This window comes from Danio rerio, chromosome 4, assembly GCF_049306965.1.
Source record: "Danio rerio strain Tuebingen ecotype United States chromosome 4, GRCz12tu, whole genome shotgun sequence".
In the NCBI taxonomy this organism is placed as follows: domain Eukaryota; kingdom Metazoa; phylum Chordata; class Actinopteri; order Cypriniformes; family Danionidae; genus Danio; species Danio rerio.
Genome location: NC_133179.1, coordinates 51,203,329 through 51,224,246, shown reverse-complemented (window position 1 = coordinate 51,224,246; position 20,918 = coordinate 51,203,329). Strand labels below are relative to the sequence as shown.

Below are 20,918 nucleotides of genomic sequence, written 5' to 3'. Positions count from 1 at the left end.
TCAGCTGCCAGATGAAGCACTTCGAAAAGCTTACAGCACCTGGTATTCCCAGGCGGTCTCCCATCCAAGTACTAACCAGGCCCGACCCTGCTTTACTTCCGAGTTCAGATGAGATCGGGCATTTCCAGGGTGGTATGGCCGTAAGCGAAAGAGGCTGTCAAGCGTTGGCTATTTAAATCAGCTGCCAGATGAAGCACTTCGAAAAGCTTACAGCACCTGGTATTCCCAGGCGGTCTCCCATCCAAGTACTAACCAGGCCCGACCCTGCTTTACTTCCGAGTTCAGATGAGATCGGGCATTTCCAGGGTGGTATGGCCGTAAGCGAAAGAGGCTGTCAAGCGTTGGCTATTTAAATCAGCTGCCAGATGAAGCACTTCGAAAAGCTTACAGCACCTGGTATTCCCAGGCGGTCTCCCATCCAAGTACTAACCAGGCCCGACCCTGCTTTACTTCCGAGTTCAGATGAGATCGGGCATTTCCAGGGTGGTATGGCCGTAAGCGAAAGAGGCTGTCAAGCGTTGGCTATTTAAATCAGCTGCCAGATGAAGCACTTCGAAAAGCTTACAGCACCTGGTATTCCCAGGCGGTCTCCCATCCAAGTACTAACCAGGCCCGACCCTGCTTTACTTCCGAGTTCAGATGAGATCGGGCATTTCCAGGGTGGTATGGCCGTAAGCGAAAGAGGCTGTCAAGCGTTGGCTATTTAAATCAGCTGCCAGATGAAGCACTTCGAAAAGCTTACAGCACCTGGTATTCCCAGGCGGTCTCCCATCCAAGTACTAACCAGGCCCGACCCTGCTTTACTTCCGAGTTCAGATGAGATCGGGCATTTCCAGGGTGGTATGGCCGTAAGCGAAAGAGGCTGTCAAGCGTTGGCTATTTAAATCAGCTGCCAGATGAAGCACTTCGAAAAGCTTACAGCACCTGGTATTCCCAGGCGGTCTCCCATCCAAGTACTAACCAGGCCCGACCCTGCTTTACTTCCGAGTTCAGATGAGATCGGGCATTTCCAGGGTGGTATGGCCGTAAGCGAAAGAGGCTGTCAAGCGTTGGCTATTTAAATCAGCTGCCAGATGAAGCACTTCGAAAAGCTTACAGCACCTGGTATTCCCAGGCGGTCTCCCATCCAAGTACTAACCAGGCCCGACCCTGCTTTACTTCCGAGTTCAGATGAGATCGGGCATTTCCAGGGTGGTATGGCCGTAAGCGAAAGAGGCTGTCAAGCGTTGGCTATTTAAATCAGCTGCCAGATGAAGCACTTCGAAAAGCTTACAGCACCTGGTATTCCCAGGCGGTCTCCCATCCAAGTACTAACCAGGCCCGACCCTGCTTTACTTCCGAGTTCAGATGAGATCGGGCATTTCCAGGGTGGTATGGCCGTAAGCGAAAGAGGCTGTCAAGCGTTGGCTATTTAAATCAGCTGCCAGATGAAGCACTTCGAAAAGCTTACAGCACCTGGTATTCCCAGGCGGTCTCCCATCCAAGTACTAACCAGGCCCGACCCTGCTTTACTTCCGAGTTCAGATGAGATCGGGCATTTCCAGGGTGGTATGGCCGTAAGCGAAAGAGGCTGTCAAGCGTTGGCTATTTAAATCAGCTGCCAGATGAAGCACTTCGAAAAGCTTACAGCACCTGGTATTCCCAGGCGGTCTCCCATCCAAGTACTAACCAGGCCCGACCCTGCTTTACTTCCGAGTTCAGATGAGATCGGGCATTTCCAGGGTGGTATGGCCGTAAGCGAAAGAGGCTGTCAAGCGTTGGCTATTTAAATCAGCTGCCAGATGAAGCACTTCGAAAAGCTTACAGCACCTGGTATTCCCAGGCGGTCTCCCATCCAAGTACTAACCAGGCCCGACCCTGCTTTACTTCCGAGTTCAGATGAGATCGGGCATTTCCAGGGTGGTATGGCCGTAAGCGAAAGAGGCTGTCAAGCGTTGGCTATTTAAATCAGCTGCCAGATGAAGCACTTCGAAAAGCTTACAGCACCTGGTATTCCCAGGCGGTCTCCCATCCAAGTACTAACCAGGCCCGACCCTGCTTTACTTCCGAGTTCAGATGAGATCGGGCATTTCCAGGGTGGTATGGCCGTAAGCGAAAGAGGCTGTCAAGCGTTGGCTATTTAAATCAGCTGCCAGATGAAGCACTTCGAAAAGCTTACAGCACCTGGTATTCCCAGGCGGTCTCCCATCCAAGTACTAACCAGGCCCGACCCTGCTTTACTTCCGAGTTCAGATGAGATCGGGCATTTCCAGGGTGGTATGGCCGTAAGCGAAAGAGGCTGTCAAGCGTTGGCTATTTAAATCAGCTGCCAGATGAAGCACTTCGAAAAGCTTACAGCACCTGGTATTCCCAGGCGGTCTCCCATCCAAGTACTAACCAGGCCCGACCCTGCTTTACTTCCGAGTTCAGATGAGATCGGGCATTTCCAGGGTGGTATGGCCGTAAGCGAAAGAGGCTGTCAAGCGTTGGCTATTTAAATCAGCTGCCAGATGAAGCACTTCGAAAAGCTTACAGCACCTGGTATTCCCAGGCGGTCTCCCATCCAAGTACTAACCAGGCCCGACCCTGCTTTACTTCCGAGTTCAGATGAGATCGGGCATTTCCAGGGTGGTATGGCCGTAAGCGAAAGAGGCTGTCAAGCGTTGGCTATTTAAATCAGCTGCCAGATGAAGCACTTCGAAAAGCTTACAGCACCTGGTATTCCCAGGCGGTCTCCCATCCAAGTACTAACCAGGCCCGACCCTGCTTTACTTCCGAGTTCAGATGAGATCGGGCATTTCCAGGGTGGTATGGCCGTAAGCGAAAGAGGCTGTCAAGCGTTGGCTATTTAAATCAGCTGCCAGATGAAGCACTTCGAAAAGCTTACAGCACCTGGTATTCCCAGGCGGTCTCCCATCCAAGTACTAACCAGGCCCGACCCTGCTTTACTTCCGAGTTCAGATGAGATCGGGCATTTCCAGGGTGGTATGGCCGTAAGCGAAAGAGGCTGTCAAGCGTTGGCTATTTAAATCAGCTGCCAGATGAAGCACTTCGAAAAGCTTACAGCACCTGGTATTCCCAGGCGGTCTCCCATCCAAGTACTAACCAGGCCCGACCCTGCTTTACTTCCGAGTTCAGATGAGATCGGGCATTTCCAGGGTGGTATGGCCGTAAGCGAAAGAGGCTGTCAAGCGTTGGCTATTTAAATCAGCTGCCAGATGAAGCACTTCGAAAAGCTTACAGCACCTGGTATTCCCAGGCGGTCTCCCATCCAAGTACTAACCAGGCCCGACCCTGCTTTACTTCCGAGTTCAGATGAGATCGGGCATTTCCAGGGTGGTATGGCCGTAAGCGAAAGAGGCTGTCAAGCGTTGGCTATTTAAATCAGCTGCCAGATGAAGCACTTCGAAAAGCTTACAGCACCTGGTATTCCCAGGCGGTCTCCCATCCAAGTACTAACCAGGCCCGACCCTGCTTTACTTCCGAGTTCAGATGAGATCGGGCATTTCCAGGGTGGTATGGCCGTAAGCGAAAGAGGCTGTCAAGCGTTGGCTATTTAAATCAGCTGCCAGATGAAGCACTTCGAAAAGCTTACAGCACCTGGTATTCCCAGGCGGTCTCCCATCCAAGTACTAACCAGGCCCGACCCTGCTTTACTTCCGAGTTCAGATGAGATCGGGCATTTCCAGGGTGGTATGGCCGTAAGCGAAAGAGGCTGTCAAGCGTTGGCTATTTAAATCAGCTGCCAGATGAAGCACTTCGAAAAGCTTACAGCACCTGGTATTCCCAGGCGGTCTCCCATCCAAGTACTAACCAGGCCCGACCCTGCTTTACTTCCGAGTTCAGATGAGATCGGGCATTTCCAGGGTGGTATGGCCGTAAGCGAAAGAGGCTGTCAAGCGTTGGCTATTTAAATCAGCTGCCAGATGAAGCACTTCGAAAAGCTTACAGCACCTGGTATTCCCAGGCGGTCTCCCATCCAAGTACTAACCAGGCCCGACCCTGCTTTACTTCCGAGTTCAGATGAGATCGGGCATTTCCAGGGTGGTATGGCCGTAAGCGAAAGAGGCTGTCAAGCGTTGGCTATTTAAATCAGCTGCCAGATGAAGCACTTCGAAAAGCTTACAGCACCTGGTATTCCCAGGCGGTCTCCCATCCAAGTACTAACCAGGCCCGACCCTGCTTTACTTCCGAGTTCAGATGAGATCGGGCATTTCCAGGGTGGTATGGCCGTAAGCGAAAGAGGCTGTCAAGCGTTGGCTATTTAAATCAGCTGCCAGATGAAGCACTTCGAAAAGCTTACAGCACCTGGTATTCCCAGGCGGTCTCCCATCCAAGTACTAACCAGGCCCGACCCTGCTTTACTTCCGAGTTCAGATGAGATCGGGCATTTCCAGGGTGGTATGGCCGTAAGCGAAAGAGGCTGTCAAGCGTTGGCTATTTAAATCAGCTGCCAGATGAAGCACTTCGAAAAGCTTACAGCACCTGGTATTCCCAGGCGGTCTCCCATCCAAGTACTAACCAGGCCCGACCCTGCTTTACTTCCGAGTTCAGATGAGATCGGGCATTTCCAGGGTGGTATGGCCGTAAGCGAAAGAGGCTGTCAAGCGTTGGCTATTTAAATCAGCTGCCAGATGAAGCACTTCGAAAAGCTTACAGCACCTGGTATTCCCAGGCGGTCTCCCATCCAAGTACTAACCAGGCCCGACCCTGCTTTACTTCCGAGTTCAGATGAGATCGGGCATTTCCAGGGTGGTATGGCCGTAAGCGAAAGAGGCTGTCAAGCGTTGGCTATTTAAATCAGCTGCCAGATGAAGCACTTCGAAAAGCTTACAGCACCTGGTATTCCCAGGCGGTCTCCCATCCAAGTACTAACCAGGCCCGACCCTGCTTTACTTCCGAGTTCAGATGAGATCGGGCATTTCCAGGGTGGTATGGCCGTAAGCGAAAGAGGCTGTCAAGCGTTGGCTATTTAAATCAGCTGCCAGATGAAGCACTTCGAAAAGCTTACAGCACCTGGTATTCCCAGGCGGTCTCCCATCCAAGTACTAACCAGGCCCGACCCTGCTTTACTTCCGAGTTCAGATGAGATCGGGCATTTCCAGGGTGGTATGGCCGTAAGCGAAAGAGGCTGTCAAGCGTTGGCTATTTAAATCAGCTGCCAGATGAAGCACTTCGAAAAGCTTACAGCACCTGGTATTCCCAGGCGGTCTCCCATCCAAGTACTAACCAGGCCCGACCCTGCTTTACTTCCGAGTTCAGATGAGATCGGGCATTTCCAGGGTGGTATGGCCGTAAGCGAAAGAGGCTGTCAAGCGTTGGCTATTTAAATCAGCTGCCAGATGAAGCACTTCGAAAAGCTTACAGCACCTGGTATTCCCAGGCGGTCTCCCATCCAAGTACTAACCAGGCCCGACCCTGCTTTACTTCCGAGTTCAGATGAGATCGGGCATTTCCAGGGTGGTATGGCCGTAAGCGAAAGAGGCTGTCAAGCGTTGGCTATTTAAATCAGCTGCCAGATGAAGCACTTCGAAAAGCTTACAGCACCTGGTATTCCCAGGCGGTCTCCCATCCAAGTACTAACCAGGCCCGACCCTGCTTTACTTCCGAGTTCAGATGAGATCGGGCATTTCCAGGGTGGTATGGCCGTAAGCGAAAGAGGCTGTCAAGCGTTGGCTATTTAAATCAGCTGCCAGATGAAGCACTTCGAAAAGCTTACAGCACCTGGTATTCCCAGGCGGTCTCCCATCCAAGTACTAACCAGGCCCGACCCTGCTTTACTTCCGAGTTCAGATGAGATCGGGCATTTCCAGGGTGGTATGGCCGTAAGCGAAAGAGGCTGTCAAGCGTTGGCTATTTAAATCAGCTGCCAGATGAAGCACTTCGAAAAGCTTACAGCACCTGGTATTCCCAGGCGGTCTCCCATCCAAGTACTAACCAGGCCCGACCCTGCTTTACTTCCGAGTTCAGATGAGATCGGGCATTTCCAGGGTGGTATGGCCGTAAGCGAAAGAGGMTGTCAAGCGTTGGCTATTTAAATCAGCTGCCARATGAAGCACTTCGAAAAGCTTACAGCACCTGGTATTCCCAGGCGGTCTCCCATCCAAGTMCTAACCAGGCCCGACCCTGCTTTACTTCCGAGTTCAGATGAGATCGGGCATTTCCAGGGTGGTATGGCCGTAAGCGAAAGAGGMTGTCAAGCGTTGGCTATTTAAATCAGCTGCCARATGAAGCACTTCGAAAAGCTTACAGCACCTGGTATTCCCAGGCGGTCTCCCATCCAAGTACTAACCAGGCCCGACCCTGCTTTACTTCCGAGTTCAGATGAGATCGGGCATTTCCAGGGTGGTATGGCCGTAAGCGAAAGAGGMTGTCAAGCGTTGGCTATTTAAATCAGCTGCCARATGAAGCACTTCGAAAAGCTTACAGCACCTGGTATTCCCAGGCGGTCTCCCATCCAAGTACTAACCAGGCCCGACCCTGCTTTACTTCCGAGTTCAGATGAGATCGGGCATTTCCAGGGTGGTATGGCCGTAAGCGAAAGAGGMTGTCAAGCGTTGGCTATTTAAATCAGCTGCCARATGAAGCACTTCGAAAAGCTTACAGCACCTGGTATTCCCAGGCGGTCTCCCATCCAAGTACTAACCAGGCCCGACCCTGCTTTACTTCCGAGTTCAGATGAGATCGGGCATTTCCAGGGTGGTATGGCCGTAAGCGAAAGAGGMTGTCAAGCGTTGGCTATTTAAATCAGCTGCCARATGAAGCACTTCGAAAAGCTTACAGCACCTGGTATTCCCAGGCGGTCTCCCATCCAAGTACTAACCAGGCCCGACCCTGCTTTACTTCCGAGTTCAGATGAGATCGGGCATTTCCAGGGTGGTATGGCCGTAAGCGAAAGAGGMTGTCAAGCGTTGGCTATTTAAATCAGCTGCCARATGAAGCACTTCGAAAAGCTTACAGCACCTGGTATTCCCAGGCGGTCTCCCATCCAAGTACTAACCAGGCCCGACCCTGCTTTACTTCCGAGTTCAGATGAGATCGGGCATTTCCAGGGTGGTATGGCCGTAAGCGAAAGAGGMTGTCAAGCGTTGGCTATTTAAATCAGCTGCCARATGAAGCACTTCGAAAAGCTTACAGCACCTGGTATTCCCAGGCGGTCTCCCATCCAAGTACTAACCAGGCCCGACCCTGCTTTACTTCCGAGTTCAGATGAGATCGGGCATTTCCAGGGTGGTATGGCCGTAAGCGAAAGAGGMTGTCAAGCGTTGGCTATTTAAATCAGCTGCCARATGAAGCACTTCGAAAAGCTTACAGCACCTGGTATTCCCAGGCGGTCTCCCATCCAAGTACTAACCAGGCCCGACCCTGCTTTACTTCCGAGTTCAGATGAGATCGGGCATTTCCAGGGTGGTATGGCCGTAAGCGAAAGAGGMTGTCAAGCGTTGGCTATTTAAATCAGCTGCCARATGAAGCACTTCGAAAAGCTTACAGCACCTGGTATTCCCAGGCGGTCTCCCATCCAAGTACTAACCAGGCCCGACCCTGCTTTACTTCCGAGTTCAGATGAGATCGGGCATTTCCAGGGTGGTATGGCCGTAAGCGAAAGAGGMTGTCAAGCGTTGGCTATTTAAATCAGCTGCCARATGAAGCACTTCGAAAAGCTTACAGCACCTGGTATTCCCAGGCGGTCTCCCATCCAAGTACTAACCAGGCCCGACCCTGCTTTACTTCCGAGTTCAGATGAGATCGGGCATTTCCAGGGTGGTATGGCCGTAAGCGAAAGAGGMTGTCAAGCGTTGGCTATTTAAATCAGCTGCCARATGAAGCACTTCGAAAAGCTTACAGCACCTGGTATTCCCAGGCGGTCTCCCATCCAAGTACTAACCAGGCCCGACCCTGCTTTACTTCCGAGTTCAGATGAGATCGGGCATTTCCAGGGTGGTATGGCCGTAAGCGAAAGAGGMTGTCAAGCGTTGGCTATTTAAATCAGCTGCCARATGAAGCACTTCGAAAAGCTTACAGCACCTGGTATTCCCAGGCGGTCTCCCATCCAAGTACTAACCAGGCCCGACCCTGCTTTACTTCCGAGTTCAGATGAGATCGGGCATTTCCAGGGTGGTATGGCCGTAAGCGAAAGAGGMTGTCAAGCGTTGGCTATTTAAATCAGCTGCCARATGAAGCACTTCGAAAAGCTTACAGCACCTGGTATTCCCAGGCGGTCTCCCATCCAAGTACTAACCAGGCCCGACCCTGCTTTACTTCCGAGTTCAGATGAGATCGGGCATTTCCAGGGTGGTATGGCCGTAAGCGAAAGAGGMTGTCAAGCGTTGGCTATTTAAATCAGCTGCCARATGAAGCACTTCGAAAAGCTTACAGCACCTGGTATTCCCAGGCGGTCTCCCATCCAAGTACTAACCAGGCCCGACCCTGCTTTACTTCCGAGTTCAGATGAGATCGGGCATTTCCAGGGTGGTATGGCCGTAAGCGAAAGAGGMTGTCAAGCGTTGGCTATTTAAATCAGCTGCCARATGAAGCACTTCGAAAAGCTTACAGCACCTGGTATTCCCAGGCGGTCTCCCATCCAAGTACTAACCAGGCCCGACCCTGCTTTACTTCCGAGTTCAGATGAGATCGGGCATTTCCAGGGTGGTATGGCCGTAAGCGAAAGAGGMTGTCAAGCGTTGGCTATTTAAATCAGCTGCCARATGAAGCACTTCGAAAAGCTTACAGCACCTGGTATTCCCAGGCGGTCTCCCATCCAAGTACTAACCAGGCCCGACCCTGCTTTACTTCCGAGTTCAGATGAGATCGGGCATTTCCAGGGTGGTATGGCCGTAAGCGAAAGAGGMTGTCAAGCGTTGGCTATTTAAATCAGCTGCCARATGAAGCACTTCGAAAAGCTTACAGCACCTGGTATTCCCAGGCGGTCTCCCATCCAAGTACTAACCAGGCCCGACCCTGCTTTACTTCCGAGTTCAGATGAGATCGGGCATTTCCAGGGTGGTATGGCCGTAAGCGAAAGAGGMKGTCAAGCGTTGGCTATTTAAATCAGCTGCCARATGAAGCACTTCGAAAAGCTTACAGCACCTGGTATTCCCAGGCGGTCTCCCATCCAAGTACTAACCAGGCCCGACCCTGCTTTACTTCCGAGTTCAGATGAGATCGGGCATTTCCAGGGTGGTATGGCCGTAAGCGAAAGAGGMTGTCAAGCGTTGGCTATTTAAATCAGCTGCCARATGAAGCACTTCGAAAAGCTTACAGCACCTGGTATTCCCAGGCGGTCTCCCATCCAAGTACTAACCAGGCCCGACCCTGCTTTACTTCCGAGTTCAGATGAGATCGGGCATTTCCAGGGTGGTATGGCCGTAAGCGAAAGAGGMTGTCAAGCGTTGGCTATTTAAATCAGCTGCCARATGAAGCACTTCGAAAAGCTTACAGCACCTGGTATTCCCAGGCGGTCTCCCATCCAAGTACTAACCAGGCCCGACCCTGCTTTACTTCCGAGTTCAGATGAGATCGGGCATTTCCAGGGTGGTATGGCCGTAAGCGAAAGAGGMTGTCAAGCGTTGGCTATTTAAATCAGCTGCCARATGAAGCACTTCGAAAAGCTTACAGCACCTGGTATTCCCAGGCGGTCTCCCATCCAAGTACTAACCAGGCCCGACCCTGCTTTACTTCCGAGTTCAGATGAGATCGGGCATTTCCAGGGTGGTATGGCCGTAAGCGAAAGAGGMTGTCAAGCGTTGGCTATTTAAATCAGCTGCCARATGAAGCACTTCGAAAAGCTTACAGCACCTGGTATTCCCAGGCGGTCTCCCATCCAAGTACTAACCAGGCCCGACCCTGCTTTACTTCCGAGTTCAGATGAGATCGGGCATTTCCAGGGTGGTATGGCCGTAAGCGAAAGAGGCTGTCAAGCGTTGGCTATTTAAATCAGCTGCCAGATGAAGCACTTCGAAAAGCTTACAGCACCTGGTATTCCCAGGCGGTCTCCCATCCAAGTACTAACCAGGCCCGACCCTGCTTTACTTCCGAGTTCAGATGAGATCGGGCATTTCCAGGGTGGTATGGCCGTAAGCGAAAGAGGCTGTCAAGCGTTGGCTATTTAAATCAGCTGCCAGATGAAGCACTTCGAAAAGCTTACAGCACCTGGTATTCCCAGGCGGTCTCCCATCCAAGTACTAACCAGGCCCGACCCTGCTTTACTTCCGAGTTCAGATGAGATCGGGCATTTCCAGGGTGGTATGGCCGTAAGCGAAAGAGGCTGTCAAGCGTTGGCTATTTAAATCAGCTGCCAGATGAAGCACTTCGAAAAGCTTACAGCACCTGGTATTCCCAGGCGGTCTCCCATCCAAGTACTAACCAGGCCCGACCCTGCTTTACTTCCGAGTTCAGATGAGATCGGGCATTTCCAGGGTGGTATGGCCGTAAGCGAAAGAGGCTGTCAAGCGTTGGCTATTTAAATCAGCTGCCAGATGAAGCACTTCGAAAAGCTTACAGCACCTGGTATTCCCAGGCGGTCTCCCATCCAAGTACTAACCAGGCCCGACCCTGCTTTACTTCCGAGTTCAGATGAGATCGGGCATTTCCAGGGTGGTATGGCCGTAAGCGAAAGAGGCTGTCAAGCGTTGGCTATTTAAATCAGCTGCCAGATGAAGCACTTCGAAAAGCTTACAGCACCTGGTATTCCCAGGCGGTCTCCCATCCAAGTACTAACCAGGCCCGACCCTGCTTTACTTCCGAGTTCAGATGAGATCGGGCATTTCCAGGGTGGTATGGCCGTAAGCGAAAGAGGCTGTCAAGCGTTGGCTATTTAAATCAGCTGCCAGATGAAGCACTTCGAAAAGCTTACAGCACCTGGTATTCCCAGGCGGTCTCCCATCCAAGTACTAACCAGGCCCGACCCTGCTTTACTTCCGAGTTCAGATGAGATCGGGCATTTCCAGGGTGGTATGGCCGTAAGCGAAAGAGGCTGTCAAGCGTTGGCTATTTAAATCAGCTGCCAGATGAAGCACTTCGAAAAGCTTACAGCACCTGGTATTCCCAGGCGGTCTCCCATCCAAGTACTAACCAGGCCCGACCCTGCTTTACTTCCGAGTTCAGATGAGATCGGGCATTTCCAGGGTGGTATGGCCGTAAGCGAAAGAGGCTGTCAAGCGTTGGCTATTTAAATCAGCTGCCAGATGAAGCACTTCGAAAAGCTTACAGCACCTGGTATTCCCAGGCGGTCTCCCATCCAAGTACTAACCAGGCCCGACCCTGCTTTACTTCCGAGTTCAGATGAGATCGGGCATTTCCAGGGTGGTATGGCCGTAAGCGAAAGAGGCTGTCAAGCGTTGGCTATTTAAATCAGCTGCCAGATGAAGCACTTCGAAAAGCTTACAGCACCTGGTATTCCCAGGCGGTCTCCCATCCAAGTACTAACCAGGCCCGACCCTGCTTTACTTCCGAGTTCAGATGAGATCGGGCATTTCCAGGGTGGTATGGCCGTAAGCGAAAGAGGCTGTCAAGCGTTGGCTATTTAAATCAGCTGCCAGATGAAGCACTTCGAAAAGCTTACAGCACCTGGTATTCCCAGGCGGTCTCCCATCCAAGTACTAACCAGGCCCGACCCTGCTTTACTTCCGAGTTCAGATGAGATCGGGCATTTCCAGGGTGGTATGGCCGTAAGCGAAAGAGGCTGTCAAGCGTTGGCTATTTAAATCAGCTGCCAGATGAAGCACTTCGAAAAGCTTACAGCACCTGGTATTCCCAGGCGGTCTCCCATCCAAGTACTAACCAGGCCCGACCCTGCTTTACTTCCGAGTTCAGATGAGATCGGGCATTTCCAGGGTGGTATGGCCGTAAGCGAAAGAGGCTGTCAAGCGTTGGCTATTTAAATCAGCTGCCAGATGAAGCACTTCGAAAAGCTTACAGCACCTGGTATTCCCAGGCGGTCTCCCATCCAAGTACTAACCAGGCCCGACCCTGCTTTACTTCCGAGTTCAGATGAGATCGGGCATTTCCAGGGTGGTATGGCCGTAAGCGAAAGAGGCTGTCAAGCGTTGGCTATTTAAATCAGCTGCCAGATGAAGCACTTCGAAAAGCTTACAGCACCTGGYATTCCCAGGCGGTCTCCCATCCAAGTACTAACCAGGCCCGACCCTGCTTTACTTCCGAGTTCAGATGAGATCGGGCATTTCCAGGGTGGTATGGCCGTAAGCGAAAGAGGCTGTCAAGCGTTGGCTATTTAAATCAGCTGCCAGATGAAGCACTTCGAAAAGCTTACAGCACCTGGTATTCCCAGGCGGTCTCCCATCCAAGTACTAACCAGGCCCGACCCTGCTTTACTTCCGAGTTCAGATGAGATCGGGCATTTCCAGGGTGGTATGGCCGTAAGCGAAAGAGGCTGTCAAGCGTTGGCTATTTAAATCAGCTGCCAGATGAAGCACTTCGAAAAGCTTACAGCACCTGGTATTCCCAGGCGGTCTCCCATCCAAGTACTAACCAGGCCCGACCCTGCTTTACTTCCGAGTTCAGATGAGATCGGGCATTTCCAGGGTGGTATGGCCGTAAGCGAAAGAGGCTGTCAAGCGTTGGCTATTTAAATCAGCTGCCAGATGAAGCACTTCGAAAAGCTTACAGCACCTGGTATTCCCAGGCGGTCTCCCATCCAAGTACTAACCAGGCCCGACCCTGCTTTACTTCCGAGTTCAGATGAGATCGGGCATTTCCAGGGTGGTATGGCCGTAAGCGAAAGAGGCTGTCAAGCGTTGGCTATTTAAATCAGCTGCCAGATGAAGCACTTCGAAAAGCTTACAGCACCTGGTATTCCCAGGCGGTCTCCCATCCAAGTACTAACCAGGCCCGACCCTGCTTTACTTCCGAGTTCAGATGAGATCGGGCATTTCCAGGGTGGTATGGCCGTAAGCGAAAGAGGCTGTCAAGCGTTGGCTATTTAAATCAGCTGCCAGATGAAGCACTTCGAAAAGCTTACAGCACCTGGTATTCCCAGGCGGTCTCCCATCCAAGTACTAACCAGGCCCGACCCTGCTTTACTTCCGAGTTCAGATGAGATCGGGCATTTCCAGGGTGGTATGGCCGTAAGCGAAAGAGGCTGTCAAGCGTTGGCTATTTAAATCAGCTGCCAGATGAAGCACTTCGAAAAGCTTACAGCACCTGGTATTCCCAGGCGGTCTCCCATCCAAGTACTAACCAGGCCCGACCCTGCTTTACTTCCGAGTTCAGATGAGATCGGGCATTTCCAGGGTGGTATGGCCGTAAGCGAAAGAGGCTGTCAAGCGTTGGCTATTTAAATCAGCTGCCAGATGAAGCACTTCGAAAAGCTTACAGCACCTGGTATTCCCAGGCGGTCTCCCATCCAAGTACTAACCAGGCCCGACCCTGCTTTACTTCCGAGTTCAGATGAGATCGGGCATTTCCAGGGTGGTATGGCCGTAAGCGAAAGAGGCTGTCAAGCGTTGGCTATTTAAATCAGCTGCCAGATGAAGCACTTCGAAAAGCTTACAGCACCTGGTATTCCCAGGCGGTCTCCCATCCAAGTACTAACCAGGCCCGACCCTGCTTTACTTCCGAGTTCAGATGAGATCGGGCATTTCCAGGGTGGTATGGCCGTAAGCGAAAGAGGCTGTCAAGCGTTGGCTATTTAAATCAGCTGCCAGATGAAGCACTTCGAAAAGCTTACAGCACCTGGTATTCCCAGGCGGTCTCCCATCCAAGTACTAACCAGGCCCGACCCTGCTTTACTTCCGAGTTCAGATGAGATCGGGCATTTCCAGGGTGGTATGGCCGTAAGCGAAAGAGGCTGTCAAGCGTTGGCTATTTAAATCAGCTGCCAGATGAAGCACTTCGAAAAGCTTACAGCACCTGGTATTCCCAGGCGGTCTCCCATCCAAGTACTAACCAGGCCCGACCCTGCTTTACTTCCGAGTTCAGATGAGATCGGGCATTTCCAGGGTGGTATGGCCGTAAGCGAAAGAGGCTGTCAAGCGTTGGCTATTTAAATCAGCTGCCAGATGAAGCACTTCGAAAAGCTTACAGCACCTGGTATTCCCAGGCGGTCTCCCATCCAAGTACTAACCAGGCCCGACCCTGCTTTACTTCCGAGTTCAGATGAGATCGGGCATTTCCAGGGTGGTATGGCCGTAAGCGAAAGAGGCTGTCAAGCGTTGGCTATTTAAATCAGCTGCCAGATGAAGCACTTCGAAAAGCTTACAGCACCTGGTATTCCCAGGCGGTCTCCCATCCAAGTACTAACCAGGCCCGACCCTGCTTTACTTCCGAGTTCAGATGAGATCGGGCATTTCCAGGGTGGTATGGCCGTAAGCGAAAGAGGCTGTCAAGCGTTGGCTATTTAAATCAGCTGCCAGATGAAGCACTTCGAAAAGCTTACAGCACCTGGTATTCCCAGGCGGTCTCCCATCCAAGTACTAACCAGGCCCGACCCTGCTTTACTTCCGAGTTCAGATGAGATCGGGCATTTCCAGGGTGGTATGGCCGTAAGCGAAAGAGGCTGTCAAGCGTTGGCTATTTAAATCAGCTGCCAGATGAAGCACTTCGAAAAGCTTACAGCACCTGGTATTCCCAGGCGGTCTCCCATCCAAGTACTAACCAGGCCCGACCCTGCTTTACTTCCGAGTTCAGATGAGATCGGGCATTTCCAGGGTGGTATGGCCGTAAGCGAAAGAGGCTGTCAAGCGTTGGCTATTTMAATCAGCTGCCAGATGAAGCACTTCGAAAAGCTTACAGCACCTGGTATTCCCAGGCGGTCTCCCATCCAAGTACTAACCAGGCCCGACCCTGCTTTACTTCCGAGTTCAGATGAGATCGGGCATTTCCAGGGTGGTATGGCCGTAAGCGAAAGAGGCTGTCAAGCGTTGGCTATTTAAATCAGCTGCCAGATGAAGCACTTCGAAAAGCTTACAGCACCTGGTATTCCCAGGCGGTCTCCCATCCAAGTACTAACCAGGCCCGACCCTGCTTTACTTCCGAGTTCAGATGAGATCGGGCATTTCCAGGGTGGTATGGCCGTAAGCGAAAGAGGCTGTCAAGCGTTGGCTATTTMAATCAGCTGCCAGATGAAGCACTTCGAAAAGCTTACAGCACCTGGTATTCCCAGGCGGTCTCCCATCCAAGTACTAACCAGGCCCGACCCTGCTTTACTTCCGAGTTCAGATGAGATCGGGCATTTCCAGGGTGGTATGGCCGTAAGCGAAAGAGGCTGTCAAGCGTTGGCTATTTAAATCAGCTGCCAGATGAAGCACTTCGAAAAGCTTACAGCACCTGGTATTCCCAGGCGGTCTCCCATCCAAGTACTAACCAGGCCCGACCCTGCTTTACTTCCGAGTTCAGATGAGATCGGGCATTTCCAGGGTGGTATGGCCGTAAGCGAAAGAGGCTGTCAAGCGTTGGCTATTTAAATCAGCTGCCAGATGAAGCACTTCGAAAAGCTTACAGCACCTGGTATTCCCAGGCGGTCTCCCATCCAAGTACTAACCAGGCCCGACCCTGCTTTACTTCCGAGTTCAGATGAGATCGGGCATTTCCAGGGTGGTATGGCCGTAAGCGAAAGAGGCTGTCAAGCGTTGGCTATTTAAATCAGCTGCCAGATGAAGCACTTCGAAAAGCTTACAGCACCTGGTATTCCCAGGCGGTCTCCCATCCAAGTACTAACCAGGCCCGACCCTGCTTTACTTCCGAGTTCAGATGAGATCGGGCATTTCCAGGGTGGTATGGCCGTAAGCGAAAGAGGCTGTCAAGCGTTGGCTATTTAAATCAGCTGCCAGATGAAGCACTTCGAAAAGCTTACAGCACCTGGTATTCCCAGGCGGTCTCCCATCCAAGTACTAACCAGGCCCGACCCTGCTTTACTTCCGAGTTCAGATGAGATCGGGCATTTCCAGGGTGGTATGGCCGTAAGCGAAAGAGGCTGTCAAGCGTTGGCTATTTAAATCAGCTGCCAGATGAAGCACTTCGAAAAGCTTACAGCACCTGGTATTCCCAGGCGGTCTCCCATCCAAGTTCCAAGTACTAACCAGGCCCGACCCTGCTTTACTTSCGAGTTCAGATGAGATCGGGCATTTCCAGGGTGGTATGGCCGTAAGCGAAAGAGGCTGTCAAGCGTTGGCTATTTAAATCAGCTGCCAGATGAAGCACTTCGAAAAGCTTACAGCACCTGGTATTCCCAGGCGGTCTCCCATCCAAGTCCTAACCAGGCCCGACCCTGCTTTACTTCCGAGTTCAGATGAGATCGGGCATTTCCAGGGTGGTATGGCCGTAAGCGAAAGAGGCTGTCAAGCGTTGGCTATTTAAATCAGCTGCCAGATGAAGCACTTCGAAAAGCTTACAGCACCTGGTATTCCCAGGCGGTCTCCCATCCAAGTACTAACCAGGCCCGACCCTGCTTTACTTCCGAGTTCAGATGAGATCGGGCATTTCCAGGGTGGTATGGCCGTAAGCSAAAGAGGCTTRTCAAGCGTTGGCTATTTAAATCAGCTGCCAGATGAAGCACTTCGAAAAGCTTACAGCACCTGGTATTCCCAGGCGGTCTCCCATCCAAGTACTAACCAGGCCCGACCCTGCTTTACTTCCGAGTTCAGATGAGATCGGGCATTTCCAGGGTGGTATGGCCGTAAGCGAAAGAGGCTGTCAAGCGTTGGCTATTTAAATCAGCTGCCAGATGAAGCACTTCGAAAAGCTTACAGCACCTGGTATTCCCAGGCGGTCTCCCATCCAAGTACTAACCAGGCCCGACCCTGCTTTACTTCCGAGTTCAGATGARATCGGGCATTTCCAGGGTGGTATGGCCGTAAGCGAAAGAGGCTGTCAAGCGTTGGCTATTTAAATCAGCTGCCAGATGAAGCACTTCGAAAAGCTTACAGCACCTGGTATTCCCAGGCGGTCTCCCATCCAAGTMCTAACCAGGCCCGACCCTGCTTTACTTCCGAGTTCAGATGAGATCGGGCATTTCCAGGGTGGTATGGCYGTAAGCGAAAGAGGCTGTCAAGCGTTGGCTATTTAAATCAGCTGCCAGATGAAGCACTTCGAAAAGCTTACAGCACCTGGTATTCCCAGGCGGTCTCCCATCCAAGTACTAACCAGGCCCGACCCTGCTTTACTTCCGAGTTCAGATGAGATCGGGCATTTCCAGGGTGGTATGGCCGTAAGCGAAAGAGGCTGTCAAGCGTTGGCTATTTAAATCAGCTGCCAGATGAAGCACTTCGAAAAGCTTACAGCACCTGGTATTCCCAGGCGGTCTCCCATCCAAGTACTAACCAKGCCCGACCCTGCTTTACTTCCGAGTTCAGATGAGATCGGGCATTTCCAGGGTGGTATGGCCGTAAGCGAAAGAGGCTGTCAAGCGTTGGCTATTTAAATCAGCTGCCAGATGAAGCACTTCGAAAAGCTTACAGCACCTGGTATTCCCAGGCGGTCTCCCATCCAAGTACTAACCAGGCCCGACCCTGCTTTACTTCCGAGTTCAGATGAGATCGGGCATTTCCAGGGTGGTATGGCCGTAAGCGAAAGAGGCTGTCAAGCGTTGGCTATTTAAATCAGCTGCCAGATGAAGCACTTCGAAAAGCTTACAGCACCTGGTATTCCCAGGCGGTCTCCCATCCAAGTACTAACCAGGCCCGACCCTGCTTTACTTCCGAGTTCAGATGAGATCGGGCATTTCCAGGGTGGTATGGCCGTAAGCGAAAGAGGCTGTCAAGCGTTGGCTATTTAAATCAGCTGCCAGATGAAGCACTTCGAAAAGCTTACAGCACCTGGTATTCCCAGGCGGTCTCCCATCCAAGTACTAACCAGGCCCGRCCCTGCTTTACTTCCGAGTTCAGATGAGATCGGGCATTTCCAGGGTGGTATGGCCGTAAGCGAAAGAGGCTGTCAAGCGTTGGCTATTTMAATCAGCTGCCAGATGAAGCACTTCGAAAAGCTTACAGCACCTGGTATTCCCAGGCGGTCTCCCATCCAAGTACTAACCAGGCCCGACCCTGCTTTACTTCCGAGTTCAGATGAGATCGGGCATTTCCAGGGTGGTATGGCCGTAAGCGAAAGAGGCTGTCAAGCGTTGGCTATTTAAATCAGCTGCCAGATGAAGCACTTCGAAAAGCTTACAGCACCTGGTATTCCCAGGCGGTCTCCCATCCAAGTACTAACCAGGCCCGACCCTGCTTTACTTCCGAGTTCAGATGAGATCGGGCATTTCCAGGGTGGTATGGCCGTAAGCGAAAGAGGCTGTCAAGCGTTGGCTATTTAAATCAGCTGCCAGATGAAGCACTTCGAAAAGCTTACAGCACCTGGTATTCCCAGGCGGTCTCCCATCCAAGTACTAACCAGGCCCGACCCTGCTTTACTTCCGAGTTCAGATGAGATCGGGCATTTCCAGGGTGGTATGGCCGTAAGCGAAAGAGGCTGTCAAGCGTTGGCTATTTAAATCAGCTGCCAGATGAAGCACTTCGAAAAGCTTACAGCACCTGGTATTCCCAGGCGGTCTCCCATCCAAGTACTAACCAGGCCCGACCCTGCTTTACTTCCGAGTTCAGATGAGATCGGGCATTTCCAGGGTGGTATGGCCGTAAGCGAAAGAGGCTGTCAAGCGTTGGCTATTTAAATCAGCTGCCAGATGAAGCACTTCGAAAAGCTTACAGCACCTGGTATTCCCAGGCGGTCTCCCATCCAAGTACTAACCAGGCCCGACCCTGCTTTACTTCCGAGTTCAGATGAGATCGGGCATTTCCAGGGTGGTATGGCCGTAAGCGAAAGAGGCTGTCAAGCGTTGGCTATTTAAATCAGCTGCCAGATGAAGCACTTCGAAAAGCTTACAGCACCTGGTATTCCCAGGCGGTCTCCCATCCAAGTACTAACCAGGCCCGACCCTGCTTTACTTCCGAGTTCAGATGAGATCGGGCATTTCCAGGGTGGTATGGCCGTAAGCGAAAGAGGCTGTCAAGCGTTGGCTATTTAAATCAGCTGCCAGATGAAGCACTTCGAAAAGCTTACAGCACCTGGTATTCCCAGGCGGTCTCCCATCCAAGTTCCAAGTACTAACCAGGCCCGACCCTGCTTTACTTGCGAGTTCAGATGAGATCGGGCATTTCCAGGGTGGTATGGCCGTAAGCGAAAGAGGCTGTCAAGCGTTGGCTATTTAAATCAGCTGCCAGATGAAGCACTTCGAAAAGCTTACAGCACCTGGTATTCCCAGGCGGTCTCCCATCCAAGTCCTAACCAGGCCCGACCCTGCTTTACTTCCGAGTTCAGATGAGATCGGGCATTTCCAGGGTGGTATGGCCGTAAGCGAAAGAGGCTGTCAAGCGTTGGCTATTTAAATCAGCTGCCAGATGAAGCACTTCGAAAAGCTTACAGCACCTGGTATTCCCAGGCGGTCTCCCATCCAAGTACTAACCAGGCCCGACCCTGCTTTACTTCCGAGTTCAGATGAGATCGGGCATTTCCAGGGTGGTATGGCCGTAAGCCAAAGAGGCTTACAAGCGTTGGCTATTTAAATCAGCTGCCAGATGAAGCACTTCGAAAAGCTTACAGCACCTGGTATTCCCAGGCGGTCTCCCATCCAAGTACTAACCAGGCCCGACCCTGCTTTACTTCCGAGTTCAGATGAGATCGGGCATTTCCAGGGTGGTATGGCCGTAAGCGAAAGAGGCTGTCAAGCGTTGGCTATTTAAATCAGCTGCCAGATGAAGCACTTCGAAAAGCTTACAGCACCTGGTATTCCCAGGCGGTCTCCCATCCAAGTACTAACCAGGCCCGACCCTGCTTTACTTCCGAGTTCAGATGAAATCGGGCATTTCCAGGGTGGTATGGCCGTAAGCGAAAGAGGCTGTCAAGCGTTGGCTATTTAAATCAGCTGCCAGATGAAGCACTTCGAAAAGCTTACAGCACCTGGTATTCCCAGGCGGTCTCCCATCCAAGTCCTAACCAGGCCCGACCCTGCTTTACTTCCGAGTTCAGATGAGATCGGGCATTTCCAGGGTGGTATGGCTGTAAGCGAAAGAGGCTGTCAAGCGTTGGCTATTTAAATCAGCTGCCAGATGAAGCACTTCGAAAAGCTTACAGCACCTGGTATTCCCAGGCGGTCTCCCATCCAAGTACTAACCAGGCCCGACCCTGCTTTACTTCCGAGTTCAGATGAGATCGGGCATTTCCAGGGTGGTATGGCCGTAAGCGAAAGAGGCTGTCAAGCGTTGGCTATTTAAATCAGCTGCCAGATGAAGCACTTCGAAAAGCTTACAGCACCTGGTATTCCCAGGCGGTCTCCCATCCAAGTACTAACCATGCCCGACCCTGCTTTACTTCCGAGTTCAGATGAGATCGGGCATTTCCAGGGTGGTATGGCCGTAAGCGAAAGAGGCTGTCAAGCGTTGGCTATTTAAATCAGCTGCCAGATGAAGCACTTCGAAAAGCTTACAGCACCTGGTATTCCCAGGCGGTCTACCATCCAAGTACTAACCAGGCCCGACCCTGCTTTACTTCCGAGTTCAGATGAGATCGGGCATTTCCAGGGTGGTATGGCCGTAAGCGAAAGAGGCTGTCAAGCGTTGGCTATTTAAATCAGCTGCCAGATGAAGCACTTCGAAAAGCTTACAGCACCTGGTATTCCCAGGCGGTCTCCCATCCAAGTCCTAACCAGGCCCGACCCTGCTTTACTTCCGAGTTCAGATGAGATCGGGCATTTCCAGGGTGGTATGGCCGTAAGCGAAAGAGGCTGTCAAGCGTTGGTTATTTAAATCAGCTGCCAGATGAAGCACTTCGAAAAGCTTACAGCACCTGGTATTCCCAGGCGGTCTCCCATCCAAGTACTAACCAGGCCCGACCCTGCTTTACTTCCGAGTTCAGATGAGATCGGGCATTTCCAGGGTGGTATGGCCGTAAGCGAAAGAGGCTGTCAAGCGTTGGCTATTTAAATCAGCTGCCAGATGAAG

At 51.9% G+C, this 20,918-nt stretch overlaps 1 protein-coding gene, 116 non-coding genes and 2 pseudogenes across 117 annotated transcripts in view; all 119 read right to left on the bottom strand.

The window, feature by feature from the left end:
• The window catches only part of LOC137490826 (tripartite motif-containing protein 14-like), a 262,825-nt gene that overhangs the window by 200,933 nt on the left and 40,974 nt on the right, over window positions 1-20,918 (bottom strand). The window lies entirely within an intron of this gene.
• Window positions 28-146, bottom strand: LOC141382383 (5S ribosomal RNA). Its single transcript, XR_012403312.1, has one exon. It is a non-coding gene; the product is annotated as a 5S ribosomal RNA (ribosomal RNA).
• On the bottom strand, window positions 205-323 carry LOC141382382 (5S ribosomal RNA). Its single transcript, XR_012403311.1, has one exon. It is a non-coding gene; the product is annotated as a 5S ribosomal RNA (ribosomal RNA).
• LOC141382381 (5S ribosomal RNA) lies at window positions 382-500 on the bottom strand. The gene has a single exon (XR_012403310.1). It is a non-coding gene; the product is annotated as a 5S ribosomal RNA (ribosomal RNA).
• On the bottom strand, window positions 559-677 carry LOC141382380 (5S ribosomal RNA). The gene has a single exon (XR_012403309.1). It is a non-coding gene; the product is annotated as a 5S ribosomal RNA (ribosomal RNA).
• Window positions 736-854, bottom strand: LOC141382379 (5S ribosomal RNA). The gene has a single exon (XR_012403308.1). It is a non-coding gene; the product is annotated as a 5S ribosomal RNA (ribosomal RNA).
• LOC141382378 (5S ribosomal RNA) lies at window positions 913-1,031 on the bottom strand. The gene has a single exon (XR_012403307.1). It is a non-coding gene; the product is annotated as a 5S ribosomal RNA (ribosomal RNA).
• Window positions 1,090-1,208, bottom strand: LOC141382377 (5S ribosomal RNA). The gene has a single exon (XR_012403306.1). It is a non-coding gene; the product is annotated as a 5S ribosomal RNA (ribosomal RNA).
• LOC141382376 (5S ribosomal RNA) lies at window positions 1,267-1,385 on the bottom strand. The gene has a single exon (XR_012403305.1). It is a non-coding gene; the product is annotated as a 5S ribosomal RNA (ribosomal RNA).
• On the bottom strand, window positions 1,444-1,562 carry LOC141382375 (5S ribosomal RNA). Its single transcript, XR_012403304.1, has one exon. It is a non-coding gene; the product is annotated as a 5S ribosomal RNA (ribosomal RNA).
• Window positions 1,621-1,739, bottom strand: LOC141382373 (5S ribosomal RNA). The gene has a single exon (XR_012403302.1). It is a non-coding gene; the product is annotated as a 5S ribosomal RNA (ribosomal RNA).
• On the bottom strand, window positions 1,798-1,916 carry LOC141382372 (5S ribosomal RNA). Its single transcript, XR_012403301.1, has one exon. It is a non-coding gene; the product is annotated as a 5S ribosomal RNA (ribosomal RNA).
• LOC141382371 (5S ribosomal RNA) lies at window positions 1,975-2,093 on the bottom strand. The gene has a single exon (XR_012403300.1). It is a non-coding gene; the product is annotated as a 5S ribosomal RNA (ribosomal RNA).
• LOC141382370 (5S ribosomal RNA) lies at window positions 2,152-2,270 on the bottom strand. The gene has a single exon (XR_012403299.1). It is a non-coding gene; the product is annotated as a 5S ribosomal RNA (ribosomal RNA).
• On the bottom strand, window positions 2,329-2,447 carry LOC141382369 (5S ribosomal RNA). Its single transcript, XR_012403298.1, has one exon. It is a non-coding gene; the product is annotated as a 5S ribosomal RNA (ribosomal RNA).
• LOC141382368 (5S ribosomal RNA) lies at window positions 2,506-2,624 on the bottom strand. The gene has a single exon (XR_012403297.1). It is a non-coding gene; the product is annotated as a 5S ribosomal RNA (ribosomal RNA).
• Window positions 2,683-2,801, bottom strand: LOC141382367 (5S ribosomal RNA). Its single transcript, XR_012403296.1, has one exon. It is a non-coding gene; the product is annotated as a 5S ribosomal RNA (ribosomal RNA).
• Window positions 2,860-2,978, bottom strand: LOC141382366 (5S ribosomal RNA). Its single transcript, XR_012403295.1, has one exon. It is a non-coding gene; the product is annotated as a 5S ribosomal RNA (ribosomal RNA).
• LOC141382365 (5S ribosomal RNA) lies at window positions 3,037-3,155 on the bottom strand. Its single transcript, XR_012403294.1, has one exon. It is a non-coding gene; the product is annotated as a 5S ribosomal RNA (ribosomal RNA).
• On the bottom strand, window positions 3,214-3,332 carry LOC141382364 (5S ribosomal RNA). Its single transcript, XR_012403293.1, has one exon. It is a non-coding gene; the product is annotated as a 5S ribosomal RNA (ribosomal RNA).
• On the bottom strand, window positions 3,391-3,509 carry LOC141382362 (5S ribosomal RNA). The gene has a single exon (XR_012403290.1). It is a non-coding gene; the product is annotated as a 5S ribosomal RNA (ribosomal RNA).
• On the bottom strand, window positions 3,568-3,686 carry LOC141382361 (5S ribosomal RNA). The gene has a single exon (XR_012403289.1). It is a non-coding gene; the product is annotated as a 5S ribosomal RNA (ribosomal RNA).
• Window positions 3,745-3,863, bottom strand: LOC141382360 (5S ribosomal RNA). Its single transcript, XR_012403288.1, has one exon. It is a non-coding gene; the product is annotated as a 5S ribosomal RNA (ribosomal RNA).
• Window positions 3,922-4,040, bottom strand: LOC141382359 (5S ribosomal RNA). The gene has a single exon (XR_012403287.1). It is a non-coding gene; the product is annotated as a 5S ribosomal RNA (ribosomal RNA).
• Window positions 4,099-4,217, bottom strand: LOC141382358 (5S ribosomal RNA). Its single transcript, XR_012403286.1, has one exon. It is a non-coding gene; the product is annotated as a 5S ribosomal RNA (ribosomal RNA).
• Window positions 4,276-4,394, bottom strand: LOC141382357 (5S ribosomal RNA). The gene has a single exon (XR_012403285.1). It is a non-coding gene; the product is annotated as a 5S ribosomal RNA (ribosomal RNA).
• On the bottom strand, window positions 4,453-4,571 carry LOC141382356 (5S ribosomal RNA). Its single transcript, XR_012403284.1, has one exon. It is a non-coding gene; the product is annotated as a 5S ribosomal RNA (ribosomal RNA).
• Window positions 4,630-4,748, bottom strand: LOC141382355 (5S ribosomal RNA). Its single transcript, XR_012403283.1, has one exon. It is a non-coding gene; the product is annotated as a 5S ribosomal RNA (ribosomal RNA).
• Window positions 4,807-4,925, bottom strand: LOC141382354 (5S ribosomal RNA). Its single transcript, XR_012403282.1, has one exon. It is a non-coding gene; the product is annotated as a 5S ribosomal RNA (ribosomal RNA).
• Window positions 4,984-5,102, bottom strand: LOC141382353 (5S ribosomal RNA). The gene has a single exon (XR_012403281.1). It is a non-coding gene; the product is annotated as a 5S ribosomal RNA (ribosomal RNA).
• Window positions 5,161-5,279, bottom strand: LOC141382351 (5S ribosomal RNA). Its single transcript, XR_012403279.1, has one exon. It is a non-coding gene; the product is annotated as a 5S ribosomal RNA (ribosomal RNA).
• Window positions 5,338-5,456, bottom strand: LOC141382350 (5S ribosomal RNA). Its single transcript, XR_012403278.1, has one exon. It is a non-coding gene; the product is annotated as a 5S ribosomal RNA (ribosomal RNA).
• Window positions 5,515-5,633, bottom strand: LOC141382349 (5S ribosomal RNA). The gene has a single exon (XR_012403277.1). It is a non-coding gene; the product is annotated as a 5S ribosomal RNA (ribosomal RNA).
• On the bottom strand, window positions 5,692-5,810 carry LOC141382348 (5S ribosomal RNA). The gene has a single exon (XR_012403276.1). It is a non-coding gene; the product is annotated as a 5S ribosomal RNA (ribosomal RNA).
• LOC141382347 (5S ribosomal RNA) lies at window positions 5,869-5,987 on the bottom strand. Its single transcript, XR_012403275.1, has one exon. It is a non-coding gene; the product is annotated as a 5S ribosomal RNA (ribosomal RNA).
• Window positions 6,046-6,164, bottom strand: LOC141383568 (5S ribosomal RNA). Its single transcript, XR_012404592.1, has one exon. It is a non-coding gene; the product is annotated as a 5S ribosomal RNA (ribosomal RNA).
• On the bottom strand, window positions 6,223-6,341 carry LOC141382346 (5S ribosomal RNA). Its single transcript, XR_012403274.1, has one exon. It is a non-coding gene; the product is annotated as a 5S ribosomal RNA (ribosomal RNA).
• On the bottom strand, window positions 6,400-6,518 carry LOC141382345 (5S ribosomal RNA). Its single transcript, XR_012403273.1, has one exon. It is a non-coding gene; the product is annotated as a 5S ribosomal RNA (ribosomal RNA).
• LOC141382344 (5S ribosomal RNA) lies at window positions 6,577-6,695 on the bottom strand. Its single transcript, XR_012403272.1, has one exon. It is a non-coding gene; the product is annotated as a 5S ribosomal RNA (ribosomal RNA).
• On the bottom strand, window positions 6,754-6,872 carry LOC141382343 (5S ribosomal RNA). The gene has a single exon (XR_012403271.1). It is a non-coding gene; the product is annotated as a 5S ribosomal RNA (ribosomal RNA).
• Window positions 6,931-7,049, bottom strand: LOC141382342 (5S ribosomal RNA). The gene has a single exon (XR_012403270.1). It is a non-coding gene; the product is annotated as a 5S ribosomal RNA (ribosomal RNA).
• Window positions 7,108-7,226, bottom strand: LOC141382340 (5S ribosomal RNA). Its single transcript, XR_012403268.1, has one exon. It is a non-coding gene; the product is annotated as a 5S ribosomal RNA (ribosomal RNA).
• On the bottom strand, window positions 7,285-7,403 carry LOC141382339 (5S ribosomal RNA). The gene has a single exon (XR_012403267.1). It is a non-coding gene; the product is annotated as a 5S ribosomal RNA (ribosomal RNA).
• LOC141382338 (5S ribosomal RNA) lies at window positions 7,462-7,580 on the bottom strand. The gene has a single exon (XR_012403266.1). It is a non-coding gene; the product is annotated as a 5S ribosomal RNA (ribosomal RNA).
• LOC141382337 (5S ribosomal RNA) lies at window positions 7,639-7,757 on the bottom strand. The gene has a single exon (XR_012403265.1). It is a non-coding gene; the product is annotated as a 5S ribosomal RNA (ribosomal RNA).
• LOC141382336 (5S ribosomal RNA) lies at window positions 7,816-7,934 on the bottom strand. Its single transcript, XR_012403264.1, has one exon. It is a non-coding gene; the product is annotated as a 5S ribosomal RNA (ribosomal RNA).
• LOC141382335 (5S ribosomal RNA) lies at window positions 7,993-8,111 on the bottom strand. Its single transcript, XR_012403263.1, has one exon. It is a non-coding gene; the product is annotated as a 5S ribosomal RNA (ribosomal RNA).
• Window positions 8,170-8,288, bottom strand: LOC141382334 (5S ribosomal RNA). The gene has a single exon (XR_012403262.1). It is a non-coding gene; the product is annotated as a 5S ribosomal RNA (ribosomal RNA).
• Window positions 8,347-8,465, bottom strand: LOC137492209 (5S ribosomal RNA). The gene has a single exon (XR_011012181.1). It is a non-coding gene; the product is annotated as a 5S ribosomal RNA (ribosomal RNA).
• LOC137493618 (5S ribosomal RNA) lies at window positions 8,524-8,642 on the bottom strand. The gene has a single exon (XR_011013593.2). It is a non-coding gene; the product is annotated as a 5S ribosomal RNA (ribosomal RNA).
• Window positions 8,701-8,819, bottom strand: LOC137493988 (5S ribosomal RNA). Its single transcript, XR_011013963.2, has one exon. It is a non-coding gene; the product is annotated as a 5S ribosomal RNA (ribosomal RNA).
• LOC137492208 (5S ribosomal RNA) lies at window positions 8,878-8,996 on the bottom strand. Its single transcript, XR_011012180.1, has one exon. It is a non-coding gene; the product is annotated as a 5S ribosomal RNA (ribosomal RNA).
• Window positions 9,055-9,173, bottom strand: LOC137492207 (5S ribosomal RNA). The gene has a single exon (XR_011012179.1). It is a non-coding gene; the product is annotated as a 5S ribosomal RNA (ribosomal RNA).
• On the bottom strand, window positions 9,232-9,350 carry LOC137493824 (5S ribosomal RNA). Its single transcript, XR_011013798.2, has one exon. It is a non-coding gene; the product is annotated as a 5S ribosomal RNA (ribosomal RNA).
• Window positions 9,409-9,527, bottom strand: LOC137492206 (5S ribosomal RNA). The gene has a single exon (XR_011012178.1). It is a non-coding gene; the product is annotated as a 5S ribosomal RNA (ribosomal RNA).
• Window positions 9,586-9,704, bottom strand: LOC137492204 (5S ribosomal RNA). Its single transcript, XR_011012176.1, has one exon. It is a non-coding gene; the product is annotated as a 5S ribosomal RNA (ribosomal RNA).
• On the bottom strand, window positions 9,763-9,881 carry LOC137493606 (5S ribosomal RNA). The gene has a single exon (XR_011013581.2). It is a non-coding gene; the product is annotated as a 5S ribosomal RNA (ribosomal RNA).
• LOC137492699 (5S ribosomal RNA) lies at window positions 9,940-10,058 on the bottom strand. The gene has a single exon (XR_011012672.2). It is a non-coding gene; the product is annotated as a 5S ribosomal RNA (ribosomal RNA).
• Window positions 10,117-10,235, bottom strand: LOC137492203 (5S ribosomal RNA). Its single transcript, XR_011012175.1, has one exon. It is a non-coding gene; the product is annotated as a 5S ribosomal RNA (ribosomal RNA).
• Window positions 10,294-10,412, bottom strand: LOC137492202 (5S ribosomal RNA). The gene has a single exon (XR_011012174.1). It is a non-coding gene; the product is annotated as a 5S ribosomal RNA (ribosomal RNA).
• LOC137492201 (5S ribosomal RNA) lies at window positions 10,471-10,589 on the bottom strand. Its single transcript, XR_011012173.1, has one exon. It is a non-coding gene; the product is annotated as a 5S ribosomal RNA (ribosomal RNA).
• Window positions 10,648-10,766, bottom strand: LOC137492200 (5S ribosomal RNA). Its single transcript, XR_011012172.1, has one exon. It is a non-coding gene; the product is annotated as a 5S ribosomal RNA (ribosomal RNA).
• LOC137493730 (5S ribosomal RNA) lies at window positions 10,825-10,943 on the bottom strand. Its single transcript, XR_011013705.2, has one exon. It is a non-coding gene; the product is annotated as a 5S ribosomal RNA (ribosomal RNA).
• LOC137493732 (5S ribosomal RNA) lies at window positions 11,002-11,120 on the bottom strand. Its single transcript, XR_011013707.2, has one exon. It is a non-coding gene; the product is annotated as a 5S ribosomal RNA (ribosomal RNA).
• Window positions 11,179-11,297, bottom strand: LOC137492198 (5S ribosomal RNA). The gene has a single exon (XR_011012170.1). It is a non-coding gene; the product is annotated as a 5S ribosomal RNA (ribosomal RNA).
• On the bottom strand, window positions 11,356-11,474 carry LOC137493994 (5S ribosomal RNA). Its single transcript, XR_011013969.2, has one exon. It is a non-coding gene; the product is annotated as a 5S ribosomal RNA (ribosomal RNA).
• Window positions 11,533-11,651, bottom strand: LOC137492197 (5S ribosomal RNA). The gene has a single exon (XR_011012169.1). It is a non-coding gene; the product is annotated as a 5S ribosomal RNA (ribosomal RNA).
• On the bottom strand, window positions 11,710-11,828 carry LOC137492196 (5S ribosomal RNA). The gene has a single exon (XR_011012168.1). It is a non-coding gene; the product is annotated as a 5S ribosomal RNA (ribosomal RNA).
• LOC137492195 (5S ribosomal RNA) lies at window positions 11,887-12,005 on the bottom strand. Its single transcript, XR_011012167.1, has one exon. It is a non-coding gene; the product is annotated as a 5S ribosomal RNA (ribosomal RNA).
• Window positions 12,064-12,182, bottom strand: LOC137492194 (5S ribosomal RNA). The gene has a single exon (XR_011012166.2). It is a non-coding gene; the product is annotated as a 5S ribosomal RNA (ribosomal RNA).
• Window positions 12,241-12,359, bottom strand: LOC137493729 (5S ribosomal RNA). Its single transcript, XR_011013704.2, has one exon. It is a non-coding gene; the product is annotated as a 5S ribosomal RNA (ribosomal RNA).
• Window positions 12,418-12,536, bottom strand: LOC137493731 (5S ribosomal RNA). The gene has a single exon (XR_011013706.2). It is a non-coding gene; the product is annotated as a 5S ribosomal RNA (ribosomal RNA).
• LOC137492192 (5S ribosomal RNA) lies at window positions 12,595-12,713 on the bottom strand. The gene has a single exon (XR_011012164.1). It is a non-coding gene; the product is annotated as a 5S ribosomal RNA (ribosomal RNA).
• Window positions 12,772-12,890, bottom strand: LOC137493993 (5S ribosomal RNA). Its single transcript, XR_011013968.2, has one exon. It is a non-coding gene; the product is annotated as a 5S ribosomal RNA (ribosomal RNA).
• Window positions 12,949-13,067, bottom strand: LOC137492191 (5S ribosomal RNA). The gene has a single exon (XR_011012163.1). It is a non-coding gene; the product is annotated as a 5S ribosomal RNA (ribosomal RNA).
• LOC137492190 (5S ribosomal RNA) lies at window positions 13,126-13,244 on the bottom strand. The gene has a single exon (XR_011012162.1). It is a non-coding gene; the product is annotated as a 5S ribosomal RNA (ribosomal RNA).
• LOC137492189 (5S ribosomal RNA) lies at window positions 13,303-13,421 on the bottom strand. Its single transcript, XR_011012161.1, has one exon. It is a non-coding gene; the product is annotated as a 5S ribosomal RNA (ribosomal RNA).
• On the bottom strand, window positions 13,480-13,598 carry LOC137492188 (5S ribosomal RNA). Its single transcript, XR_011012160.1, has one exon. It is a non-coding gene; the product is annotated as a 5S ribosomal RNA (ribosomal RNA).
• Window positions 13,657-13,775, bottom strand: LOC137492187 (5S ribosomal RNA). The gene has a single exon (XR_011012159.1). It is a non-coding gene; the product is annotated as a 5S ribosomal RNA (ribosomal RNA).
• On the bottom strand, window positions 13,834-13,952 carry LOC137492186 (5S ribosomal RNA). The gene has a single exon (XR_011012158.1). It is a non-coding gene; the product is annotated as a 5S ribosomal RNA (ribosomal RNA).
• On the bottom strand, window positions 14,011-14,129 carry LOC137492185 (5S ribosomal RNA). The gene has a single exon (XR_011012157.1). It is a non-coding gene; the product is annotated as a 5S ribosomal RNA (ribosomal RNA).
• LOC137492184 (5S ribosomal RNA) lies at window positions 14,188-14,306 on the bottom strand. Its single transcript, XR_011012156.1, has one exon. It is a non-coding gene; the product is annotated as a 5S ribosomal RNA (ribosomal RNA).
• On the bottom strand, window positions 14,365-14,483 carry LOC137493890 (5S ribosomal RNA). Its single transcript, XR_011013865.2, has one exon. It is a non-coding gene; the product is annotated as a 5S ribosomal RNA (ribosomal RNA).
• LOC137493617 (5S ribosomal RNA) lies at window positions 14,542-14,660 on the bottom strand. Its single transcript, XR_011013592.2, has one exon. It is a non-coding gene; the product is annotated as a 5S ribosomal RNA (ribosomal RNA).
• LOC137493966 (5S ribosomal RNA) lies at window positions 14,719-14,837 on the bottom strand. The gene has a single exon (XR_011013941.2). It is a non-coding gene; the product is annotated as a 5S ribosomal RNA (ribosomal RNA).
• Window positions 14,896-15,014, bottom strand: LOC137492183 (5S ribosomal RNA). Its single transcript, XR_011012155.1, has one exon. It is a non-coding gene; the product is annotated as a 5S ribosomal RNA (ribosomal RNA).
• Window positions 15,073-15,191, bottom strand: LOC137492181 (5S ribosomal RNA). Its single transcript, XR_011012153.1, has one exon. It is a non-coding gene; the product is annotated as a 5S ribosomal RNA (ribosomal RNA).
• LOC137492180 (5S ribosomal RNA) lies at window positions 15,250-15,368 on the bottom strand. Its single transcript, XR_011012152.1, has one exon. It is a non-coding gene; the product is annotated as a 5S ribosomal RNA (ribosomal RNA).
• LOC137493636 (5S ribosomal RNA) lies at window positions 15,427-15,545 on the bottom strand. The gene has a single exon (XR_011013611.2). It is a non-coding gene; the product is annotated as a 5S ribosomal RNA (ribosomal RNA).
• On the bottom strand, window positions 15,604-15,722 carry LOC141382329 (5S ribosomal RNA). Its single transcript, XR_012403257.1, has one exon. It is a non-coding gene; the product is annotated as a 5S ribosomal RNA (ribosomal RNA).
• On the bottom strand, window positions 15,781-15,899 carry LOC141382328 (5S ribosomal RNA). The gene has a single exon (XR_012403256.1). It is a non-coding gene; the product is annotated as a 5S ribosomal RNA (ribosomal RNA).
• LOC137492178 (5S ribosomal RNA) lies at window positions 15,958-16,083 on the bottom strand (annotated as a pseudogene).
• LOC141383789 (5S ribosomal RNA) lies at window positions 16,142-16,260 on the bottom strand. The gene has a single exon (XR_012404827.1). It is a non-coding gene; the product is annotated as a 5S ribosomal RNA (ribosomal RNA).
• LOC141382327 (5S ribosomal RNA) lies at window positions 16,319-16,437 on the bottom strand. The gene has a single exon (XR_012403255.1). It is a non-coding gene; the product is annotated as a 5S ribosomal RNA (ribosomal RNA).
• Window positions 16,497-16,615, bottom strand: LOC141382325 (5S ribosomal RNA). Its single transcript, XR_012403253.1, has one exon. It is a non-coding gene; the product is annotated as a 5S ribosomal RNA (ribosomal RNA).
• Window positions 16,674-16,792, bottom strand: LOC141383309 (5S ribosomal RNA). Its single transcript, XR_012404322.1, has one exon. It is a non-coding gene; the product is annotated as a 5S ribosomal RNA (ribosomal RNA).
• On the bottom strand, window positions 16,851-16,969 carry LOC141383584 (5S ribosomal RNA). The gene has a single exon (XR_012404609.1). It is a non-coding gene; the product is annotated as a 5S ribosomal RNA (ribosomal RNA).
• On the bottom strand, window positions 17,028-17,146 carry LOC141382324 (5S ribosomal RNA). The gene has a single exon (XR_012403252.1). It is a non-coding gene; the product is annotated as a 5S ribosomal RNA (ribosomal RNA).
• LOC137492174 (5S ribosomal RNA) lies at window positions 17,205-17,323 on the bottom strand. Its single transcript, XR_011012146.2, has one exon. It is a non-coding gene; the product is annotated as a 5S ribosomal RNA (ribosomal RNA).
• Window positions 17,382-17,500, bottom strand: LOC141382323 (5S ribosomal RNA). The gene has a single exon (XR_012403251.1). It is a non-coding gene; the product is annotated as a 5S ribosomal RNA (ribosomal RNA).
• LOC141382322 (5S ribosomal RNA) lies at window positions 17,559-17,677 on the bottom strand. The gene has a single exon (XR_012403250.1). It is a non-coding gene; the product is annotated as a 5S ribosomal RNA (ribosomal RNA).
• LOC141383065 (5S ribosomal RNA) lies at window positions 17,736-17,854 on the bottom strand. The gene has a single exon (XR_012404031.1). It is a non-coding gene; the product is annotated as a 5S ribosomal RNA (ribosomal RNA).
• LOC141382321 (5S ribosomal RNA) lies at window positions 17,913-18,031 on the bottom strand. Its single transcript, XR_012403249.1, has one exon. It is a non-coding gene; the product is annotated as a 5S ribosomal RNA (ribosomal RNA).
• LOC141382320 (5S ribosomal RNA) lies at window positions 18,090-18,208 on the bottom strand. The gene has a single exon (XR_012403248.1). It is a non-coding gene; the product is annotated as a 5S ribosomal RNA (ribosomal RNA).
• LOC141382319 (5S ribosomal RNA) lies at window positions 18,267-18,385 on the bottom strand. The gene has a single exon (XR_012403247.1). It is a non-coding gene; the product is annotated as a 5S ribosomal RNA (ribosomal RNA).
• On the bottom strand, window positions 18,444-18,562 carry LOC141382318 (5S ribosomal RNA). The gene has a single exon (XR_012403246.1). It is a non-coding gene; the product is annotated as a 5S ribosomal RNA (ribosomal RNA).
• On the bottom strand, window positions 18,621-18,739 carry LOC141382317 (5S ribosomal RNA). The gene has a single exon (XR_012403245.1). It is a non-coding gene; the product is annotated as a 5S ribosomal RNA (ribosomal RNA).
• Window positions 18,798-18,916, bottom strand: LOC141382316 (5S ribosomal RNA). Its single transcript, XR_012403244.1, has one exon. It is a non-coding gene; the product is annotated as a 5S ribosomal RNA (ribosomal RNA).
• LOC137493310 (5S ribosomal RNA) lies at window positions 18,975-19,100 on the bottom strand (annotated as a pseudogene).
• Window positions 19,159-19,277, bottom strand: LOC141383788 (5S ribosomal RNA). Its single transcript, XR_012404826.1, has one exon. It is a non-coding gene; the product is annotated as a 5S ribosomal RNA (ribosomal RNA).
• LOC141382314 (5S ribosomal RNA) lies at window positions 19,336-19,454 on the bottom strand. Its single transcript, XR_012403242.1, has one exon. It is a non-coding gene; the product is annotated as a 5S ribosomal RNA (ribosomal RNA).
• On the bottom strand, window positions 19,513-19,631 carry LOC141382313 (5S ribosomal RNA). Its single transcript, XR_012403241.1, has one exon. It is a non-coding gene; the product is annotated as a 5S ribosomal RNA (ribosomal RNA).
• Window positions 19,690-19,808, bottom strand: LOC141383519 (5S ribosomal RNA). The gene has a single exon (XR_012404540.1). It is a non-coding gene; the product is annotated as a 5S ribosomal RNA (ribosomal RNA).
• On the bottom strand, window positions 19,867-19,985 carry LOC141383796 (5S ribosomal RNA). Its single transcript, XR_012404837.1, has one exon. It is a non-coding gene; the product is annotated as a 5S ribosomal RNA (ribosomal RNA).
• On the bottom strand, window positions 20,044-20,162 carry LOC141382312 (5S ribosomal RNA). Its single transcript, XR_012403240.1, has one exon. It is a non-coding gene; the product is annotated as a 5S ribosomal RNA (ribosomal RNA).
• LOC141383686 (5S ribosomal RNA) lies at window positions 20,221-20,339 on the bottom strand. The gene has a single exon (XR_012404718.1). It is a non-coding gene; the product is annotated as a 5S ribosomal RNA (ribosomal RNA).
• Window positions 20,398-20,516, bottom strand: LOC141383536 (5S ribosomal RNA). Its single transcript, XR_012404557.1, has one exon. It is a non-coding gene; the product is annotated as a 5S ribosomal RNA (ribosomal RNA).
• Window positions 20,575-20,693, bottom strand: LOC141383787 (5S ribosomal RNA). Its single transcript, XR_012404825.1, has one exon. It is a non-coding gene; the product is annotated as a 5S ribosomal RNA (ribosomal RNA).
• LOC137492833 (5S ribosomal RNA) lies at window positions 20,752-20,870 on the bottom strand. Its single transcript, XR_011012806.2, has one exon. It is a non-coding gene; the product is annotated as a 5S ribosomal RNA (ribosomal RNA).